Genomic DNA, 8,924 nt, shown 5'->3' on the forward strand with positions numbered 1-8,924 from the left:
TATTATTATTACTATTACTATTATTATTATTATTATTATTATTATTATTACTATTACTATTATTATTACTATTATTATTATTATTATTATTATTATTATTACTATTATTATTATTATTATTATTATTATTATTATTAGTATTATTATTATTATTATTATTAATATTAGTATTAGTATTAGTATTAGTATTATTATTATTAGTATTAGTATTATTATTATTATTATTATTATTATTATTATTATTATTATTATTATTATTATTAGTATTAGTATTAGTATTAGTATTATTATTATTAGTATTAGTATTATTATTATTATTATTATTATTATTATTATTATTATTATTATTATTATTATTTGTTATTATTATTATTATTATTATTATTATTATTATTAATATTATTATTATTATTATTATTATTATTATTATTACTATTACTATTATTATTATTATTATTATTATTATTATTATTATTATTATTTTTATTACTATTATTATTATTATTATTATTATTGTTATTATTATTATTATTATTATTAATATTATTATTATTATTATTATTTGTTATTATTATTATTATTATTATTATTATTTGTTATTATTATTATTATTATTATTATTAATATTATTATTATTATTATTATTATTTGTTATTATTATTATTATTATTATTATTATTTGTTATTATTTGTTATTATTATTATTATTATTATTATTATTATTATTATTACTATTACTATTATTATTATTATTATTATTATTATTATTATTATTATTACTATTACTATTATTATTATTATTATTATTATTATTATTATTATTACTATTACTATTATTATTACTATTATTATTATTATTATTATTATTATTATTACTATTATTATTATTATTATTATTATTATTATTATTATTATTATTATTATTATTATTATTACACCCGATCCCCTAAATCTACATGTCGGTTCGTGACACCCGACCCCCTAATTCTACGTGTCGGTTCGTGACACCCGATCCCCTAATCTCATTCTATCAACTCATCAAGCCTTCTCCCTTACCAAGGCATCATCAATCTCATTACTTTAGTTCATCAAGCCTTCTCCCTTTATAAGGCATCATCATTAAAAAGAGATTAGGTTTTTATCAAGATTAGGGATTCAATAACTTCATCATGCTTAATATAATCACAATTATATAATCACGTTCATGCATGCATACAATTAAGCACATAGCAGAGTTTACAATACTACCAATACATATCATTCTCTATTAAGAGTTTACTATGAAAGCATGAAAACCATAACCTACCTCCACCAAAGACTAGTGATCAAGCAAGAATTTCCCAAAGCTTTGTGTTTTTCCTCTTCGTTCGTCTCTCTCTATCGATTCTCCTTCTCTCTCTTTCTGTTCTTTCTATTTTCTTTATTCCAACCCTCTTTCTTTTACCCTAATTAGCATATATTTAAGAATAAAAGGTGGCAATAATAACCCACTAATAACATTAACCCACTAACTTTATAATTGAAGCTGGATTAGTCAAAAACTTCCGTTAAAACGTGTAAAGATATCCGACCCAGACTGGGATTACGCAGTCTGTGACGGCCCGTCGCGCCTGCGAGGGTCCATCCTGCTGCTCCGTCACAGATTTCAGAGACTCATTTTCTCTGAAGGGTCTGTAACGGTCCGTCACACCTGTGACGGTCCGTCCCGCCATTTCGTTACGAAGTTCAGAGAGTTGATTTTCAGTACCCAATTTCAGATTTTCTAAGTTTTTTGAAACGAGACCCTGCGACGGTCCGTCGTGGGGTCCGTCGCTTCTGCCAGTTTTTCCAGAATTGAAGTCTGCTGCTCAAAACGACTAAACAGGTCGTTACAATAGATACCAATTTACCCATCGTTCGTCCCCGAACGATCACAAGAAGGAAAACAAGGGCGAAAAGGAGTACCTGAATTTGTAAACAGGTGTGGGTATCTTTCTCGCATATCGACCTCCTTCTCCCAAGTTGCTTCTTCAACCGGCCGATTCTTCCATTGCACCTTGATGGATGCAATCTCCCTTGATCTCAACTTGCGAATTTCCCTATCTAAAATGGCAACAGGTTCCTCCTCATAAGACAAATTCTCGTCAAGCAGAACTGAATCCCAACGGATAATGTAGTTTCCATCCCCATGGTATCTTTTCAACATCGACACATGGAATACCGGATGTACTCCGGACAGCCCTGGAGGCAAGGCTAACTCATAAGCCACCTCCCCTACTCGCTTAAGTACTTCAAATGGTCCAATATACCTTGAACTTAGCTTACCCCTTTTACCAAACTGCATCACCCCTTTCATGGGCGAAACCTTCAGCAAGACTTGTTCACCCTCCATAAACTCCAAGTCTCTAACCTTCCGATCTGCATACTCCTTCTGTCTACTTTGAGCCGCTGGAAGCTTTTCTTGAATAGATTTCACTTTCTCTATCGAATCCCTCAAAAGATCAGTACCCCAAGGTCTAACCTCGAATGCATCAAACCAACCAATGGGGGACCTACACCTCCTACCATACAATGCTTCAAATGGGGTCATATCTATGCTTGAGTGATAGCTATTATTGTATGAAAACTCTGCTAAGGGTAAGAAACTATCCCAATGGCCACCAAACTCTATCACACATGCGCGAAGCATATCCTCCAACACTTGAATCGTTCTCTCAGACTGACAATCGGTCTGAGGATGGAACGCAATACTAAGGTCCAACCTAGTACCCAATTCCACATGCAATGTTTTCCAAAACTTAGAAGTAAACTGCGTACCTCTATCTGATATAATGGAGAGTGGAACCCCATGCAATCGCACCACTTCCGAGATGTAAAGTTTGGCTAACTTCTCTGCATTGTAAGTCACCTTGACCAGAATGAAGTGAGCAGACTTAGTTAACCTATCAACAATTACCCAAATAGAATCAAACTTTCCCAATGTCTTTGGAAGACCAACCACGAAATCCATTGCAATCCTTTCCCACTTCCATTCAGGAATGGGCATTCTCTGAAGTGTTCCTCCGGGCCTTTGGTGTTCATACTTTACTTGTTGACAGTTTGGATATTTGGCAATAAAATCCACGATATCACGCTTCATTCTACTCTACCAAAAGTGTTGCTTTAGGTCACGGTACATCTTGGTTGCACCCGGATGTATCGAATACCTTGAACTATGAGCTTCTGTCAAAATAGTGTTGATCAAATCATCAACGCGGGGTACACATACCCTTCCCTTAATCCTCAAAACACATTCCTCATTGATTGTCGCTTCTTTAGCCTCTCCTTGCAACACTTTATCTCAGATCTGGATCAATTTTTCATCATTAAACTGCTTTCCCTTAATCTTGTCAAGGAAGGAAGATCTTGCCTCCACACAAGCTAAAAATCCTCCCTTCTCATTTACTTCTAATCTCATAAGGTCGTTAGCCAGAATCTGAACTTCTCTAGCCAATGGGCGTCTAGAAGCTTGCAAGTGAGCTAGACTTCCCATGCTTCCCGCCTTTCTACTTAAAGCATCCGCTACAACGTTCGCCTTCCCCGGATGATACAAAATAGTGATGTCGTAGTCCTTCAGTAGTTCCATCCATCTCCTCTGTCTCAGGTTCAAATCTTTCTGAGTAAAGACATACTGAAGGCTACGATGATCCGTGTAGACCTCACACTTAACCCCATATAAATAGTGTCTCCATTGCTTTAATGCAAACACTACCGCGGCCAATTCCAAATCATGAGTTGGATAGTTACGTTCATGCACTTTTACTTGTCTTGAAGCATAAGCAATCACATTCTTCTCTTGCATTAGCACTGCACCCAAACCCGAATAGGATGCATCACAATAGACAATGAAGTTCTTACCTTCCACGGGCAAGGTGAGAATTGGTGCAGTAGTCAACAGAGTATCTCAGAGAAGTGTTGACCGGTCTGAGGTGGACCCCCAACTACAGTCTATAGTGAAGACTGAATGGGTCGAGCTGAGTAACCTCCGGAACCCTGTCCTCTAGAGTAAGAACCATTAAACTCACCTCCTTTTCGAAACCTCTTTGATGTCGATGCCATGGTGAATTCATCTGGCTTCACTCCTTCCACCTATACCACGATATCTACCACTTCTTGGAAGGATTTTTCCGTAGCCGCTACCTGTAAGGCTGAAATCCGCAACTCTGACCTCAACCCCTTCACAAAACGACGAATCCGCTCTTGTGGACTGAAACAAAGTTGAGTGGCATATCTTGATAGTGCGTGAAACTTAGCCTCATATGCATTGACCGACATCCTACCTTGCTCTAGGCTCAAGAACTCATCCCTTTTCCTATCCCTCAAAGTCCGGGGGATATATTTTCTCCATAAACAAGCTAGAGAATGAGGCCCAAGTCATAGGTGGTGCCTCTGTTGGTTGACAGTCAACATGTGACCGCCACCACATTTTGGCGTTCCCTTGAAACTGATAACTGACGAACTCAACACCAAACCGTTCTACTATACCCATCTTGTGTAGTAGCTCATGACAGTCAACCAGAAAATCGTAAGCATCCTCAGATTCAGCACCCTTGAAGACTGGAGGTTTCAATTTCAAGAACTTACTGAAAAGTTCATGGTGATCATTTGTCATTATAGGCCCAGTAGTCAGACGTGGAAACGTGCCTATGTCCAATGAGGAATCCATACGAGGAGCCATAGTGGCTGCATGTTGTACCTCTGACACCGGAGGTGTTGGGTGCAGAAAACACTGGAGGGGCCTGACCCTGATCAGACAACCCACTAAGATAAGCGAGAACCTGATTGATCATCTCTGGGGTAGGTTGGGGTGGCAATTCCTCATTCTGTACTTGTTCATTTTCCCCATCCCCCCCTTCTCTTACTACTTCTTCAGTCGGTGGAGGAGTCACCGCCCTAATATCAGATGGGCTAGGTGCTCGTCCCCTTCCTCTAGAGGACGTCCTCCCACGACCTCTACCGTGGCCTCTTGCCACTGCTCCTCTTCGAGCTACAGTCTCAGTGGCTGGCTCAGATGCATCTTGTCTTGCTGATGTTGATGTTGGCGCGTTTGTTGCTCTAGTTCTAACCATCTGTGAAATAGAGTGAAGATGGTCAGATACCAATTTGTATCACCTAGATACCAATTGGACCTAAGTAATAGCACGAAAGAAAGAATGAAAGAATGGGATTTTCCTAAAGTTTTATAGCCTCTCAAAGAAAAGTAAAGGTGTCCCCCTACCGTTCCTTAAGACTCTACTAGACTCGTTCTTGTGTGATGAGACCAATGAACCTAATGGCTCTGATACCAAGTTTGTCACGACCCCAAACCGGGCAGCGACTGGCACCCACACTTACCCTCCTATGTGAGCGAACCAACCAATCTAAACCTTAACATTTCAATGTAATATTAACATAAAGTAATGCGGAAGACTTAAACTCATTAATAAAAACAAATTCATAACTATTATTTCCCCAAAATCGGGAAGTCATCATCACAAGAACATCTACTTCAAGTTACTAAATCTAAGAGTTTCTAAGAAGCTAAAAATACATAAAAGCTAGTCCATGCCGGAACTTCAAGGCATCAAGACATGAAGAGGAAGATCCAGTCCAAGCTAGAAGCATTAGCTCACCCTGATATCCGGAGTAATGAAGACTGGCTAGAGTTACTATTGAGTCGAAGATGACGGCACGTTTGCTGCACTCCACAAATAAATAAGAAGAAAACATAAAAGTAGGGGTCAGTACAAAACACGGGTACTGAGTAGATATCATCGGCCAACTCAAAATAGAAATCAATATATACCAAGTAATATCATAAAATCAACTATGATACTCAACATGTAGCAACAACAAGTACTATATCATTAACAATTACCGTCAAGTTCACACATGAGGACTCAAGCCTCAATACCATACTCATTTGGGAATTATGTTCATTAGATTGAGTATATTACCATCTTTCAAGATTCATTATCTTTATTTCTCTTGTGTCGGTACGTGACACTCCGCTCCCTCATATTCATTAATCCTCTTGTGTCGGTACGTGACACTCCGATCCCCTAAATCTACATGTCAGTTTGTGACACCCGATCCCCTAAATCTACGTGTCGGTTCGTGACACCTGATCCCCTAAATTTACGTGTCGGTTCGTGACACCCGATCCCCTAATCTCCTTCTATCAATTCATCAAGCCTTCTTTCTCACCAAGGCATCATCAATCTCATTATTTTAGTTCATCACGCCTTCTTTTATATCAAGGCCTCATCATTAACAGAGAGATTAGGGTTTTGTAAGATTTGGGATTCAATAACTTCATCATGCTTATATAATCACAATTACATAATTACATTCATGCAAGCATACAATTAAGCACATAGCAGGGTTTACAATATTATCAATACATATCATTCGCTATTAAGAGTTTACTACGAATATCGTAAGAGAAACCATAACCTACCTCCACCGAAGACTAGTGATCAAGCAAGCAAATTCCCAAAGCTTTGTTCTTTTTCTCTCCTTGTTCGTTCGTTTTCTCCCTCTCTTGTGCTTTCAAATTTTCTTATTCCAACCCTCTTTCTTTTACCCTAATTAGTATATAATTAAGAATAAAAGATGGCAATAATAACCCCCTAATTAACTTAAGGTTACCTCTTTTAACCCCCAAGTAATTGGACTTATTAACCTTAACCCTCTAACTTATTAATTAAAGTAGGAATAGTCCAAAACGTCCCTTAAAACGTGTAAAGGAATCCGACCCAGACTGGGATTACGCAACCTGTGACGGCCCGTCGTGCCTGCGACGGTCCATCCTGCAGGTCGTCGCAAGGTTCAGAGACTGGATTTCTCCTGAAGACTCTGTGACGGTCCGTCACACATGTGACGGTCCGTCCTGTCATTTCATTACGAAGTTCAGAGAGTCGATTTTCAGTACCCAATTTCAGATTTTCTAAGTGTTTTAAAACGAAACCCTGCGACGATCCGTCGTGCCTATAACGGTCCGTCGTGGGGTCCGTCGCCTCAGCCTGTTTTTCCAGAAATAAAATCTGCTGTTCAAAACGACTAAACAGGTCGTTACAACTAGTAATCCTAGGCTTTCATTGGAATATGGAAGAAATTCCATTAGAAAAAGTAGATCTAACAGATACCCTTTAAAAAATGAACATTCAAATATATTGAAAATAAGAATTTTCAATGGATTAGAATGGAAAAATCAGGATATACTGATACAAACAGGAGCAACTGCTAATCATATTAAAGAATATCTTATAAATGGATTTACAATTTACAAAGGAGAACAATACATATACAAAACTATTGAAGGTAATAATTTTAGTTGTAAAAATATGGTAGATTTACCTATACAACTAGATACAATAAGAATAACAGTTCCCTGTTATATTATAAATCATGAAAGTAATCAAGAAATAATCTTAGGAAATTTATTTCTAAATAATTTAGAAGACTATAACATCGGAAAAGATGGAATAGAAATGATATATAAAAATGAAACTTGTTTCTTATCAAAAATATAAATGCCTAAAGAAACGATTTTTAAGGTTTCAGTTTTTATAGAAATAACAATTTATGATACAAAATTGACAACTTGTTGTCAAATAGATAATGGATCAGAAGCAAGTCTAGCTAAGTCTTTTTTAATAAAAGATTGGGACTTAAATAAAAATAATATCTCTATGATAGGAATCACAGGAGATAAAGAAAAATTAACAAAATCAAAAGAAAAACAAATTATTTGCTTATGATAAACTGGAAACAGATTTATTATTAGGAAATGATTTTATACAATAATTTCAGAATTATCAACAAACATTGTATATGATAAATCTGAAAACACCTTGTGGACATTATATAAAAATCCCGAGAATACAAAATGTTTATAATCTTGAAAAGGATAAAGATAAATATAAAAGAAAATACTTAGATAATTTAAGAAAAATTACTTGTAAATGTCTTAATTTAGAAAAAATTAAGGAAAATTTACAAAAATCATATGGAGAAAATCCATTAGAAAAATGGGAACAAAGCCATGAAAGAGCAACTTTAACACTAAAAGATCCAAACATAATAATTAGGGTAAAACCTATGTTATATAACGAAGAAGATAAATTGGAATTTAAAGTCCAAATTAATGAGTTACTAAAAATAAAACTCATAAGAATGAGTAAAAGTCCTCATAGTAGTCCAGCATTCTTGGTAAGAAATCATGCTGAATTAAAAAGAGGAAAAGCAAGAATGATGACAAACTATAAAGAATTAAATAAAAATTGTTTATTTGATGGATATTTTATTCCAAATAAAAATAATCTAATCAACCTAGCAAAAGGAAAAACTTATTTTTCAAAATTTGACTGTAAAAGTGGATTTTGGCAAATAAAATTAGAAGAAAATTCAGTAAAATTAACTGCATTTAGTACTCCTAATGGACATTACGAGGTGTTAGTAATGCCTTTTGAATTAAAAAATGCACCACAAATATTCCAAAGAAGAATGGATAAAATCTTCTCAGAAGATAACTACTTAATAGTTTACATTGATGATATATTGATATGTTCTAAAACATATGAAGATCATTTAAAACATCTGAAAAAAATTTCAGAAAAATGTTTAAAAAATGGATTAATCTTAAGTCAAAAGAAGGCTGAGATAAATAAAAATGAAATAGAATATTTAGGAATGATAATATCAAAAAACGGAATAGAACTCCAAGCACATATTGCTAAAAAGACTATAGAATTTCCTAATAAACTTACAACAAAACAAGAAATTTAGAAATTTCTAGGTTGTTTGAACTATGCAGGAGAATTTATACCTGATTTAGCAAAGAAAAGAAATTTACTTCAAAAGTTAATAAGAAAATCCAACAGACTTGGTTGGACGGAAGAACACACAAAATGTGTAAAAAACTA

Source organism: Solanum lycopersicum, chromosome 12 (assembly GCF_036512215.1).
Source record: "Solanum lycopersicum chromosome 12, SLM_r2.1".
In the NCBI taxonomy this organism is placed as follows: domain Eukaryota; kingdom Viridiplantae; phylum Streptophyta; class Magnoliopsida; order Solanales; family Solanaceae; genus Solanum; species Solanum lycopersicum.